The sequence below is a fragment of the Ceratotherium simum genome, chromosome 22 (assembly GCF_057802395.1).
Source record: "Ceratotherium simum simum isolate JZ-2026a chromosome 22, ASM5780239v1, whole genome shotgun sequence".
Taxonomy (NCBI): Eukaryota; Metazoa; Chordata; class Mammalia; order Perissodactyla; family Rhinocerotidae; genus Ceratotherium; species Ceratotherium simum.
In genome coordinates, this window is record NC_141921.1 from 387,156 (window position 1) to 401,606 (window position 14,451).

At 44.6% G+C, this 14,451-nt stretch overlaps 1 protein-coding gene across 7 annotated transcripts in view; it reads right to left on the minus strand.

Annotated features, from left to right (window-relative positions):
- The window catches only part of FGGY (FGGY carbohydrate kinase domain containing), a 395,835-nt gene that overhangs the window by 210,631 nt on the left and 170,753 nt on the right, over nucleotides 1–14,451 (minus strand). The window contains exon 1 of one of the 7 annotated variants that reach the window (XM_087445839.1): nucleotides 4,319–4,387. The exons of the other annotated variants lie outside the window; for them this stretch is intronic. The gene's annotated coding sequence lies outside the window, so the exon portion shown is untranslated. Of the gene's footprint in view, nucleotides 1–4,318; nucleotides 4,388–14,451 lie in introns of those variants that run through there. 7 annotated transcript variants of the gene reach the window in all.

Sequence of the window (14,451 nt, forward strand, 5' to 3'; positions counted from 1 at the left end):
TCATTTCCCCTCCTCCCAGGACCCAGCAGTGTCTAGAACATAAGTTCTCAGGAATGTTCATTCAACTTAATTTATAGATTTTTTTTTTTAAAAAGAGAAGACCATAAGACACAGATCAATCAGCTTAGACAAAAAGATTGCACGCACACACGCACGCGCACACACACACACACACAGGATGCTGAATATCAGTTGGGAACATAAAACAAAGAGACTGTTTAAATCTTGAATGCTACTGGGACAAGGAATGTGTTTCCCCATACAACAGATGAGAGTCATACACTCTCATCTCTCTAACTCAGGGACAATAGACTGTATCAAGGCCTATGTATGTGCCTAGAAAATGGGTGACCCGCAGGCCCAAGCCCCTCACTAGGTACAGCGATGCTATGGTGGCAAAACATCGTGGATATCACCATCGAGTGGAATACAGGCTCTCTAATGCTCCTTGCCTGATCAAGTCTGATTCAAGAAGTAGATGGTGGTGAACTAAAGCCCCAGAACTTAAAGCTAAGTGAGTCTGAGGAAGGCAGGTTGGACACCAGGCCACTGGTTGTTTTTTTTTTTTTTTTGTGAGGAAGATCAGCCCTGAGCTAACATCTATGCCAATCCTCCTCCTTTTTTTCCCCTTTTTCTCCCCAAAACCGCAGTAGATAGTTGTATGTCATAGTTGCACATCCTTCTAGTTGCTGTATGTGGGATGCCACCTCAGCATGGCCGGACAAGCGGTGTGTCGGTGCGCACCCGGGATCCGAACCCCGGGCCGCCAGTAGCAGAGCGTGCACACTTAACCACTAAGCCACGGCGCCAGCCCCCAGGCCACGGGGTTTTAACTTGTTCTAACAAGCAACTGGTAACTATTGTAGGTCAGTGAGCCAAGAAGTGGTATATACGACTTATATTTTAGGAAGATAAATATCATACTAGTAATAGTGCCCATTTATGAAAACCTAGGGGCTTTCAGCCATTGTTCTTCATGCTTTTCAGCTGCTATCACCTTCCATGCTAGCAACAAACCTATGAAGTTAGTATTAGAATCACTATGTCACAGTTGTAGCAGTCAAGGCACAGAAAGTTACATAATTTGTCCAAAGTCACCTCTCTGATGAAGAGCATGGTCAAGGTTTCAATCCAGGATTCTCCAGTTCCAAAGTCTGGACTCTTCCTACTATACTATACAGATGAGAAGGGTGTATATGGAGCCAGGAAGAATCATCTCGAGTGCAGTTGATTGTCATGGACAGAAAAGGAAGGTGCCTTCATTTGTAGGAGGCTCCCCTGGTGGGTCACGGCCAGGAACATGAAATCCCAGCATGCTGAATCTTCTAGCTCCTTCCTTTCCTGTCCTAGATAGGTTCCAAAAACATAGACTCTGCACTTCAAATGGCCCTTGGAGACCATCAACTTCAATGTACTCCTTTTGCAGTAGAGAAAACTGAAGGCAGAGAGGGGGTGGCTTCCCTGGAGTCACCCACTGTGTAGCAGAGTCTGGATTGAACCCAGCACTCCTCACTCCAGGCAGGCTTCCTCCACTTCCCCACACCCCTGTTGTGTCAGTGCCTCCCGCACCCTCCCCCACCTGGAGCAGGAAGCTCCTCCAGGCCAGGGCCAGAAGTCACAGGGAGAGTAGGAGAGTTGGCAAAAATCCAATGGATTCCAGCAGTGTAGGTGGCTGATTCTGAACTATTCAGAGCATAAAGTGCAGTCTTTTTAGCTTGAAATCATCCACATCGACACCCACGGTGACCTAATTCTCTAGATAATTGCCGATGCCCTATTTTGCTCTCACCTAGCCTAAGGCCACCTCCAAAAAAGCCTTTCCTGGGTAGATCATAATTAATCACTTCTTCCTCTACAATCCCCACAGCATGTTTCTTGGAATTACATCATTCTGTTCTACATAATGGCTTTGTTCCTTGTGCCTCGTTCTTCTATTTTAGATTATAACCTCCTTGAGGGTGAGCTCTTTTCGTGGACGCATTCGTGGGAGGCAGGGGTTCAGCAGAGCACTCAGGAGCTCAGGTTAGGAGGTGGTGAGCTTGGATGGGGACCCTGGCTTTACTACTCACAGGGCAGGTGACCTTGAGCAAGTGATCTACTTTTCCTGCTACAGCTTCCTCACCTGTAAAAAGGCTGTAATAATGCTATTTTTCTCTCCAAGTGGTTATGAGAATCCAGCAAGGTAATACATATAAAGTTCTTTAGGATGCTGTCTGCCACATGGCGAATTCTCGATGAACGTGAGATATTATTCTGGTTACTACGACTCGGTATTCTGGTGTGCCGGCTATCGACTGGCATATAACAGTTACTCAGTTCATTCTGGCTAAGTTTATAAAGCATGAGGAGCGATCCTTGACATCGTGGCATGTGGAGATATATGCTTTCAGGGTCATGAGAGCAAACCGCAGAATCTGTGAAAGCCGTTAAAATATTCAGTGATGGAATTCAGTTTTCCAACACAAAAAGTGTCTCCCTGTGGTCATGTCTCTGTGGCATGTCTCCAGAGGGAAATGTTTTAAAAGTGCAGAAGGTGTTCTCTTCGGAATTATTTTAAGGACCAAACGCTTGTTTCAAAATGAAAAATTATTATTTTGTCAGCAAAACCCCTGACTGTTAGAATGATCAATGCTTTCAAGACCCAGGCAGAGAGCTCTGTCATGGAGAGTGCCCCCACTTCTAGGGAAAGGCGAATTTGGGAAGTACATGAAGATATTTTAGCTGTCATTGTGCTGAAGATATTACCAGCTTTAACACAGTGTTAGTTGTTTTGTTTCTTCACAATCCAGTAAAAAAAATCATACAAAGAAAACTGGGGACGGACACAGGCTTCTCCATTTTTTATTTAGTCCCATGGATTCGTTAAAACAAATCCTAGAATCAGGATCATTTGACAGAACATTATATAGAAAGGAGATGATCTCAGAATAAGGGATATTTAAAACATTCAATACATCTCCTCTTACGACCTTATTCTCTCGTCCTATCACACACCAGTGAATACTCCATCAGGGGCCAGTGGTTGTCTCTAGTCTAGACTACTGGCTGCAAACTACTGGTTTACGAAATGACGACAGCCTCCTAACAACGGGTGAACCTACAGGATATTGAACAGCAAGCCCTCACGTGAAAAAGTCAGTCAGTCGGTCCAGTGTTAACCACACAACATCAAACATCTGTGATCTGAAGACATCTGGGGCTTTTCTATCATGTAGACCAAACATGATTCAGGTAATTGACCAAATTTTTCACTTCCCAACCAGATGTCTTACTTTCACATAAATGAAACCAATCTTGTACTTTCATGTGCAAATAAGCCAGACAGAAGTTCACCCCTGGAGGGCAGAATTAATTGCTTATTCTCAAAGAATACTAAATTACATATTATTTCTTTTTTTTCCAATTATTTTACCTCTGAAAAAGGTTTTCCACTCTTGCTTTGAGAGGCACATATTTCATCTTAGAAACGTTCTGTCTTTTTAAATGTTTCTTCATCTTTATGTTCTCTTCAGTGAGGCAATGTGCTATAATGAAGAGTGCGGTCTTAGAAGTCTGGATGAAGTGAGTTCTAATTCTGTGCATATCCCCATCCCCAAACTTTTAAGGGCCTTGGAAAAAGTTACTTAAATTCTCTGAATTCAGTTTCTTTGCCGATATAAATCATAAACTCATCTATAAGGGACACTGTGAAGACTCGAGAGCATTTATTCCTACAATATGAGCTGGGCACCTGCTCTGTGTGCCTGTCACCGGGAGACAAGGAGGCACACAGTGCTGTCCTCTGGGGCTCTGTCAAGGGCACAAGGCCGGTGCTCAGGAGGAGGTGCCATAAAAGTCATGCTTAACATGCTGAATGACAAACACAGTGTCCAACAAAGGAATGCCTTTATTCAAGATTTTTATAAAAGTATGAGCAATTCCAACTGTAGCTAATTTTTAAAAGGAGTATCAAGTTTGTAAAACGAAGGACCTGTCGAAACCCTTCCTCTCTTTTACTGCTTTCAAGCACACGCTGGAATTTGCTCTTATCCTGTTTGTTTAAAGAATTTGTGTGGTTATCAACGACCCTCCACCTCCTATGCCGTTGTCCTGACAACCAACCCTTTGGCAGACAGAATACGGAAAGCAGAAGGCAATGTGTCCCTTCAGTCGGGTTTTGTAGGCAAAACTCGACAGGGCAGAGATAATATTCAAAGACCAGGGTCTTTGTGTTTGAGATCTTTCAAAGTAGTTACGAACACATATCTACACGTCCACGAAGGACAGGGGGTTGCACAGAGAATTAAGCTGGGCAAAGCTGCTGCTCTGTAGAGCTTACCTGTCAGATAACAGCCATTGTGCCTCAACAGCCGGGCTCCAAATACAGAGGCACATAAAGGCAAAGGGCTCACTCAGTTTGTGGTTGTTGTTTATCCTGAGATGTTAGATTCTTTTATCACCAAAGCTCAGAAACATCTCAAATATACGAAGAAATGCGAGGTGGCTACGGTTTTTAAACTTTCTTCCAAGGACCAAAACTTTTTTTTTCCAAATGGAATCAATCGTATTCAGACTGTAGTATACAAAGCTGAGTTGGTTCGAGTAGAGAAGGAAATGCCCCAACGTGATGCCGTCCTAGCCCGCCACCCGATGGGGGGGCTGAGGAACAGAGGTTCGAATCTAGAACTTAAATCTATGGCGAAAGACCGCCAATCTGGAGACATTCAAGACGGGAGGGATGGAAATTTGGAGCTGTAAACCTATGAGCCCCTTCTCCTAGGCTTTACTATAGCACAAACGCTGAAGCAGCAGCAAGTGTCCACTATTTAGGCGCAAAGACAATGACCTCATCCTGGTGAAGGAGGACGCTGGCACTGCAGGACCAAAGGGGAGGAGCGGAATTTGCCAGGGTGGCACTCAGCCAAAATGTCAGAGTAGGATCCGTGGAGCCCTCCCCCACGCTGCCATGGGAACTTAGCAGGGAAGATTCCAAAAACGATGCTCTCGCTTAATGTCATATAGGTCTCCATCTAGGTCATCCAGTGTGCGAGCGAAGTTGGGGGAGGCTCATGTAGATTTTGGGTAAAACGCTTACATGATAAGAAGATGGAAGCTTCAAGCTTTGTAAATGAAACAAAATCTAATTTCTCCATTTTGAAAGTCTCATTCTTTGGACACAGGACCTGGGAGACTGAACAGACCTTAGGCAAAATGAAAAAGGCTGGCCCAAAGCCCAGAAGTGTCACAGGCCATCTCATCCTTTCACAGTGGCCACAGAAACGGTTCCCAGAAAGAGCACTGAGGGCAGAGGGAGCCGTCCAATCTCCAACAGGCTTCAGTGACTGTAGCTGGGAGAAGAGACAGACGAGTCGAGTCGAGCAGGACCCCGCCCTCTGGAGCTGTTTCCAGGGAAAGACTTTTGGGATTGTCCAGCCTCTGAAAGGTGATCACGGCTGGACATCCGTGGAGGGGGGCACCCAGGAGGCCAGTCTATCAGGTCCCAGCTTGTATGATCCACCAGGCCCCAGCTTGTATGATCCACCAGGCCCCAGCTTGTATGATCCACCAGGCCCCAGCTTGTATGATCCACCAGGTCCCAGCTTGTATGATCCACCAGGCCCCAGCTTGTATGATCCACCAGGTCCCAGCTTGTATGATCCACCAGGCCCCAGCTTGTATGATCCACCAGGTCCCAGCCTGTATGATCAGAATTAACTTTTTTTTTAAAACAAAAATCAAGATCATGAAGCTGTTACGCACTATGGTTTTTCTTCAGTTTACAAAGATAACGCAACTTCATTACAATTCCAACAAGAGAGAAAGATAGGAGGAAAAGCCTTCCCCTTAATTTTCCTGGTCCCATAGATAACTACCACTGAAACATTAGAAAATACTAGAGAACAGCCTTCCAAAATATTAAGATACATAAGTATTCAGTTTATGTAAAAGAGATAATATAAGTATGCAATTTTATAGTCTGCCTTTTTAACTCAATGGTATATCACAGACTTCTTTACTCATCAATGAGTATAGTGCATTCTTTTTGAAAATGTATCATATTCTATTATTTGGATGTGCTATACTACTTAACCAATCCTTTAGTATTAGATACTTAGTTTGTTTCTCTCAAAATAAAAATAAATCCAGACTCAGTGCAGAGAGACTTAGTGAGGATTACTGTGAGGGGGTAAAGGGGCTTTTGTAGTAGGGGGGAGAATGGTGACAATAAGGAGAATGTTGTGACCGTACTAGCTGCAAGTGTCTCAAGGGTTAGACAAAAGGGTCTTTCTATTATAGAGTAAACAAGGCTAGAAAGAATGGAGTGTGGGAAAATGGGATGAAAGTGTGGCGTGATTGGACCGTAGATCAGAGGTGTCAGGCCAGTCTGTTTTGGGGGAGGGACCTGTGATAGTTAACTTTATGTGTCACCTTAATTAGGCCATTGGATGCCAAAATATTTGGCCAAACATTATTCTGGGTGTTTCTGTGAGGGTATTTTTGGATGAGATTAACACTTAAATCAATCGACTGTGTAAAGCATATTGCTGTCCCTAATGTGGTGGCCCTCATCTAATCAGCTGAAGGCCTGAATAGAACAAAAAGGCTGACACCCTCCACCCCCCGGTAAGAGAGAATCCTTCCTGTCTGAGAGCTTTCCAACTGGCACATGGCCTTCTTTCCTGCCTTCGGACTTAAACCGAAACATCCGCTCTTCCAGGGTCTCAAGGCTGACAAACTTAAGACTGGAACTACACCATCAGCTCTCCTGGGTCTCCAGCTTGCTGACTCACCCTGCAGATCTTGGGACTTGTCAGCCTCCACAATCACATGAGCCAATTCGTTATAAGGTAGATGTACACACACACACCCCATACTGGTCTGTTTCCCTGGAGAACCCTGACTAATGTACAAATCTTAAGGAGGGCTGTATGCCGCCCCAGGCTGAGGGTGGGCCAAAGTTCAGGGGCCTGGAGGAAGAAAAGAATCTTAACCAAGGTTTGGTTAATAAGTATTTTGTTCCAATTGATCAGTGAGGTCAAGCAGGTCAGCTAATCACTCACATGGCAAAGAACGGGAATTGGGAGGGTCTGTGTCTAGCCTTGTCATAAGTAAATGAGGGGGGGCATCCATGAGTCTTATCCAAGTCCTGTGGGCAAGGTGGTTCTTTGCAGGAGGCGATTTCTGGAACGCAAAGCATGGGGGCATATTATTAACCTTCACTGTTTTCCAGGGGCACAGGGCTCAGATAAAACTCATCACTGTCATTTCTAGTTATTCTTACTAGAAATAATACTGTAGAGAACATCTTTGAACATATCCTTGCCCACATGGCTCCACAGCTTACTGGAGGACTTCAGGAATGGCATCTCTGTCATCCCTCACTTAACAACGGAAGCCATAAATAGGTGTCTAATGTCCTTCAGCACAGTAGCTCACATCCTCAAGGAACTAGAAAAACAAGGCAAAAATATGAACACTTTTCTGTAGCCAGAAAAATCAAACCTGAAAATCTAAATCTCCTTCCTCAGACAGATGCTCTCTCAGGCTCCTTGCTCAGGCAGTGAGCGTAGAAGGAGCCCCACTGTGAATTCGGGCACACCTAGGTCCAAACCCACGCCTATATTTACCAGCTGTAAACACCTGGATTATGTTTCTAACTGCTTTCTATCCCCCCCGCATGAGCTGGGAAGAACAGTACACAAAAGGGATGCTGTGAAAACGAGCGGGATGATGAAAATAAAAGGGCCCAGCACACTGCATGGCACTCAACTGATTTTCCATAAATATTTTACTTTCCCCTTTTTTCCCCAGATGGAGGAACTTATACAGGAGCAAACAATGGTATGAGGGAAGGGGACCATGTTGTACCAAGTACCAGCTATGATCTAAGCATGGTACAACGGACCTTACAGCTCTCATCTCATTTAAACTCTTATTAATCCCGCGAGTGAAGAGAGGTCATCTGTACTGTAGATAAAGAAACCAAACCATAGGAGGACTTGTAACTTGTCTGAGCCCCACTTCACCTGAGCAGGCCTGGAGTTAGGATCTAGCTGCTCTGGTTGTAAAGTCCATTTCCTTTCCATCAGCCAATGAGTGAAAACACTGACATCCCAGAGCCGGGGTGGAGCTGTTAGTCCTTTCCTCTCCTTTTGGGAAAACTACCATCTTCCAAATGTCGTGCTTGCAAATTCCCACAGTAAGGCTCTGCTTAGTAACCTCTGGCCTCACTCTCCGGTGGAAGGCTGGTAATCCGTTCCCCAGGCCTAGAGCCAAAGCCCCAGACCATAAACCAGCAGACCATCCAGCAGATACCCCAGGTTTCCACTGTTTGTCCACCCTGCATTTCCCCTGGGGGACAATAAAGGGGCACGCAAAAGAGGCAGGAGGGAAACCAGCCCTGCCAGGCCTAAAGAATTCACAAAACGAGTTCACGCTATGGCCAGCTTCCACAGCTCAAATACTCTCCTGAACTAAAGACTAAAAGGAAAGCCTCTGGATTTTCACCATGCTTTCCTTGAGGTAAGGGGAAAGGGAAGAGATGAAGACTGAAGCTCCGCTTATCAAATGCCTGCGGGGCAGCTACCAGCATTTCCATTTCTTGGCTGAGCAAACTAGAGCCCAGAGCCTTCCTAAGTGGTGAAGTTGGGAAGTGATACCAGCTGTCGGACTCCAAAATACCTTCCTTCTTATTTCTTAATTAAAATGTTTGGTCAGAACCAAACACAACTTCAAGGGCTTAAAAAGAAAAAGAAAAGAAAAAAGGATCAGCATTGGGTTTCCCGACGCCAACTCTCCCGTTCCTGTCACTGCTCTCTCCCCTCCTTTTTCACCTACCGCAGTAGAGCCACGTTATCAAAGTGGGATCCCCCAGGAGCAGCATGAACAGGACCTGGGAACTTGTCAGAAATGCACACTCTCAGGGCCCCCCAGACCTGCTGTGGCAGAAGCTCTGGGTGGGGCCCAGCAACTGCCCTCCAGGTGGTTTTGAGAAGAGGTCTTGCATTATCACCTAGAGAGCTTTGGAAAAGAGCAATCCTGGGCTCCACCCCTGACTTCCTGTCAATGGTTATGAAGCATTTTTAAAAGCTCCCTGGCGATCCTGATGCACAAGCAGATGTAACCACAGAATCCTGTTAATTGTAAATAGAAAACGTTTACAATTAGAGCATTTATGGTATTATGTCCTGGATGTGTGAACTGTACAACCACACCCTAGGTTTAAATGCCGGCCTGTTCTGACCAGCTGAATGACTTGGGGCAAGTTACTCTCCAGCCTCCTTCTCCTCATTTGCAAAATAGGGCTAATAGCACATACTTCAGGGTTGTGAAAATTAAATGATAATATAAAACGCTGGTATAGTGTCTGCTGCATGGTAGGCACTAAAAAGGTGGGGGCCACTTTTATTAATCACCTAATAACAATAAAGAAAAAATAACCCATGTAAAGTACCTCTCTTATATCCAACGGAGGGGGTTAGTGCACAGGAGGGAGACTCTCTGGCATCTGTGCACCTCTCCATTCCCTTGCATCCTGCTGTGGATGAGACTCTCCTGCAGGGAAATGTGACATCCTCTAATTATGCTGCCTTGCACAAAACAAATGCAAAAATGAAGCTCGTGAATGAGGAAGGGAAAAGTGAGTGCCAGTGCGAGAGTATTCAGAAACCAGTGAAGACAGAAATAGCGGTGCTGACAGAGCTGTAGGTACTAACAGGAAATCCAGGCTTCCAGAAGGCTGAGTCCTCTGACACAGAGGAGAAAGGTGCCGAGCCAGGGCTCTGTCGGGCCTTCCCAAGACAGCACTGCACAGCACGTGCAGGCAGCGGGAGAGGGAGGAGATCGAGAGGGTCAGGCGGCCAACTGGACAGCAGAAATCAGCAGTTCATATTAAAATCTGGATTAGGAGTATTGCATTCTACTCTGTCTCCATTTTAAAACCACTATTTCTGCTAGGGGCTGGCCCGGTGGTGTAGCGGTTAAGTGCGCACACTCCGCTTCGGCGGCCTGGGTTCGGATCCTGGGCGTGCACCAACGCACCGCTTGTCAAGCCATGCTGTGGCGGCATCCCATATAAAGTAGAGGAAGATGGGCACGGATGTTAGCCCAGGGCCAGTCTTCCTCAGCAAGAAGAGGATTATTGGCATCGGATGTTAGCTAAGGGCTGATCTTTCTCACAAAAAACCACAAAAAACAAAAACCACTATTTCTGCTAAGGTGCAAAACAAGTAATCTTTCCCTCTTCCTGTCTGAAATTTGTAAATGTACTTTCCCAGGGTCCTGATGTGGCTGTTTGGGTCTCCATGTCTGTGCTCAGGCTGTTCTTTCTCTATGCAACATCCTTCCCTGCTGCTTCACCTGGCTAACCTCTACTCACCCCCCAGGAAGCAACTCAGAGGTCACCTCCTCTGGGAAGGCCACCCTGAATGCCTGCCTCCTCCACACTCTGAACTGCGCTAGACCCTGTAGGGGAGGAAGATCCATCCTCTACCCACTCTGGGTCCTTTCTGGAAGCAACTCAGAGGTCACCTCCTCTGGGAAGGCCACCCTGAATGCCTGCCTCCTCCACACTCTGAACTGCGCTAGACCCTGTAGGGGAGGAAGATCTATCCTCTACCCACTCTGGGTCCTTTCTGGCTGGGCTACAAATTAAATTGACATGAGACAGAATAATAGGAGAAAATCAAACGAAGCTTTATAACATGTATACATGGGAGAGACCCAGGAAAAACTGGGTAACTTGACAAAATGCCAGAGGTTCTCATCTTAAATACTATCTTCAGGTAAAGACAAAGGAGGATGTTGGGGGTGGGGGGAGTCAGCTATGGGAGATTACCAGGAAAGCACAGTAAACAAGAGTAAGGGTAATATGCGGATTTAAGTCCCTGCCTTCCGAGTTTCTAGAGATAAGGGCATCCCCCCTTCTTCCTGGTACAGAGAGGGAGATAGCTTTACAAATGGAGATTTCTCTTATAAATATAAATGTCTTTGACAAAGGGTAACTCCTACTTTTACGTGGTTTTCAGAGCTTTGATAAGAATGGGCTTAGCAAGGACCCTCCCAGTCTATCCATACCCAGAGTTATCTATGGTGATGGCCTGTCGTGGGGACAGGCCTTCTACCTTAAATTCTTTTAGGCAGTTAGCTGGAGGGGGGAGGTCAAATTTTCTTTCAGAGTCTTTTGAGCCTTTATTGTCTTCAGCTCGAAATAATCCACATACCAGGGTGGCACATCTTGGGGCAGCCTGCCCCAGACCCCATCAACCCCCTCAGTAAAGCCATCGCACTTAGCAGATAACTTAATCATCATATTTCCTTACTTCAGTGTTTCCCAGAGTGTGTTTCATACACAATGAACTCAAAAAGGCGTTATTTAAAAGAAGCTCTTGGCGAAATAAGTTTGGGAAATGCCAAGCTGAACTAAGTTAGATAGCTCCTCTACTGCAACAATTCTCAGAGACTTTAAGGTGCTGGTTGGTGCACACTGAGAATCTCTAAGTAAATATGAAATAGGAATCCCCAATCTGATTGGAACATGCAAAATTTTTTTCCTAAAAATCACCTCTAGTGCCAGAGTTCCTTCTGTGGGCTCTGCACCATAGTTTACTGACATTGTCAGCGCTTTCTTCTCACAGACTGTAACTTCTTTGTGGGTGTCCACTCCACAGTGTGCTTCTGGATCTACCCAAGCACCTGCTATACAGTAGGTACCTGGTGACAGCCACCTGCATACTGAAAAGCTAACCATCACCTCATTTCCCTTCGGAAAACTCTCCCTTGGCCTTCTATCATTACCCCCAGGAAAACTTCGCACGCCGTGCTCCAAGGCTCACAAGGCTCCACATTTTTAAAATCTCTTACCCCATCTCTTGCCATTCCCCTCTCTGACTGTACTCTGCTAAATTGGTCTTTTTTACTTCCTCCAATGTGCCAGGCTTATTGCCCTCCCTGGGCCTTTGCACATGCTGTTTCTTCTGCCAGGAACACTCCTGCCCACATGTTCACATTGCTGAAACCATCTCCATGATGATGTCTCAACTCACAAGTCTTCCCCACCACAGTTCAGAGAAGTCTCTTTGCCACATTTCAGCCAGAATTTATTTCCATCAGAACACATATCAAGAGTTGCCACGGGCTTGTTTACGGATGTACTTGCTTATTGTACAGAATTCCCACCTCACACCGTAATGGAAGATAACCTTAACATTCCCGCTCACCGCTATCTTCAAGAGTGCCAGAACAAAGACCCTTAATGAATATTTGTTGGTTATTGCGACAATGGACTGAATTGATCTACGTATCACAGCAGGTAAGGGTCCCAGTCTTCCTCCCAGAGCGGGATCAAATGCTCGCCTGCCAATGACTAGCTCTGTGACTAGGGCGAGTCGTCTAACTTCTAAAAGGCTTCCTGTAAAATAGGAAATAATAGACTTCTATTTTAAGTACTAGATTGAACATATTAATTAGTTTTCTCTCTTTCAAGATGGAAGTAAAATAAAAGTTAAAGGAATATTTTTTTTAATTGTGGTAAAATAAATATAACACAGAATTTACCACCTTAACAGTTTTTAGTTCAGTGTGCTTTAAGTACATTTGTATTGTTGTGCAACCATCACCACCATCCATCTCCAGAACTCTTTCCATCTTGCAAAACTGAAACTCTGTACCCATTAAATAATAACTCCCCATTATTCCCTCCCCTCAGCCCCTGGCAACCATTATCCTAATTTCTGTCTCTCTGAATTTGACTATTCTAGGTACCTTATATAAATGGAATCATATAGTATTTGTCCTTTTGTGATTGGCTTATTTCCCTTAACATAATATCTTCAAGGTTCATCCATGTTGTAGCATGTGTCAGAATTTTTTTCCTTTTTGAGGCTGAAGACATTCCATTGTATGTGTATACCACATTTTGTTTACCTTTCATCTGTCGCTGGACACCTGACTATTGTGAATAGTGCTGCTATGAACAAGAGTGCACACATATCTCTTAAAGTTCCTGCTTTCAACTCTTTTCGGTATACACCCAGAAATGGAATGCTGGATCATATGATAATTCTATTTTTAATTTTCTGAGGAACCACGATACTGTTTTCCATAGTAGATGCACCATTTTGCATTCCCACCAACAGTGCACGAGGCTTTCCATTTTTCTACATCCCCGCCAACACTTGATTGATAGTAGCCATCCTAATGGGTGTGAGGTAGAAGTGGCATTCTCTTAAAAAATACAAACTCATAAAGTCAGAAATATAAGAAAAGGTAACAGCAGCAAAAAAAATTTGGAAGTTAGGAAGTAGAACAATGAATGGCAATCAATTCAACAATCCTAAGCAACCTGAATCCTAAGTTAGTTGTGAGGAAAGCTAAGGAGCAACCCCATTGCCCTAAGAAGAACCCCACAGGCTTAGAAATTTAGTGGCAAAAGGTTATCTCTGGCAGTGAGGTGAAAAAGCAGCTGGAAACAGGGGTTCTGCTCAAAAGCTTCTTTAATAGAAGGGTGAACTCAACACTCACCCGACACTGGCAGGACCATCCCTTTCCCCAACCTGGCAAAAGACTGGAGGTTTATTCCCCGGAAAAAACAAAAGAGAAGGCGTCTGGATATTGGAAACCAGGCAGTCGAGAGTGGGGAAGTTAAAAAGGAAGATTTATGGAAAGATTTCATAATGAACATAGAGGCATCCAACCTCTCCCCTCTTCCCTGAATTCAAGAAGCCAGGCTTATATGCCTGCAGCAGGATACTGAAAGATGGGAAGTACAGAGTGCCCATTAGCTTTTAGTTCCCCATTCTCGAGTATGCACAGACAGCCAAGGATCACCTGATCATCTGAAGATAGCCTCTAATATGAAACACAGAAACCCAAATAAGCAAGCAGATTAAAAAGACAGGAATTTGGAGGAAATGGAGGAATCAGACTATGTAGAGAGATGTAATCTCTCTTGATGCATATACTACAGTGTGGGACCAGACAATACATACACAAATAAATGAACAACAGTTACTATCAAAATGATAGGCACAGAAGTAGACTCTCACCCAGCCACTGGCTCTCAAACAATGGAGAGCTGAGATACGATATTCGACCTTTATCATCCTAAGTGTATTCAGCCATTTCTTACAGAACTCCAGAGCTGGGAGGATAAGATCTGAGGTAACAACCTGACTGCTTATCTCCAGTAAGGATAACATGTAAGTGTCTATGATGACTTTAAAGAGCAAAACTAGATACAGAAAAATTTTGAAGTTTTCAGAGGTGAATCTTGTGACCTAATATGAAAGAGTGAATCAGGAAATTCTATCTCCATATTTTCCTGGCTCTTTTTCCTGTGCACACACCACAATAACCTCTCCTTTAAAGTAGGCTTTGATATGTGTCAAGAACCTTCAAATAGTCTTCTCCTTTTAAGAATATACACAACTCACAGAAGAAAATATACATGAATAATAATACCAGACAGAAAGT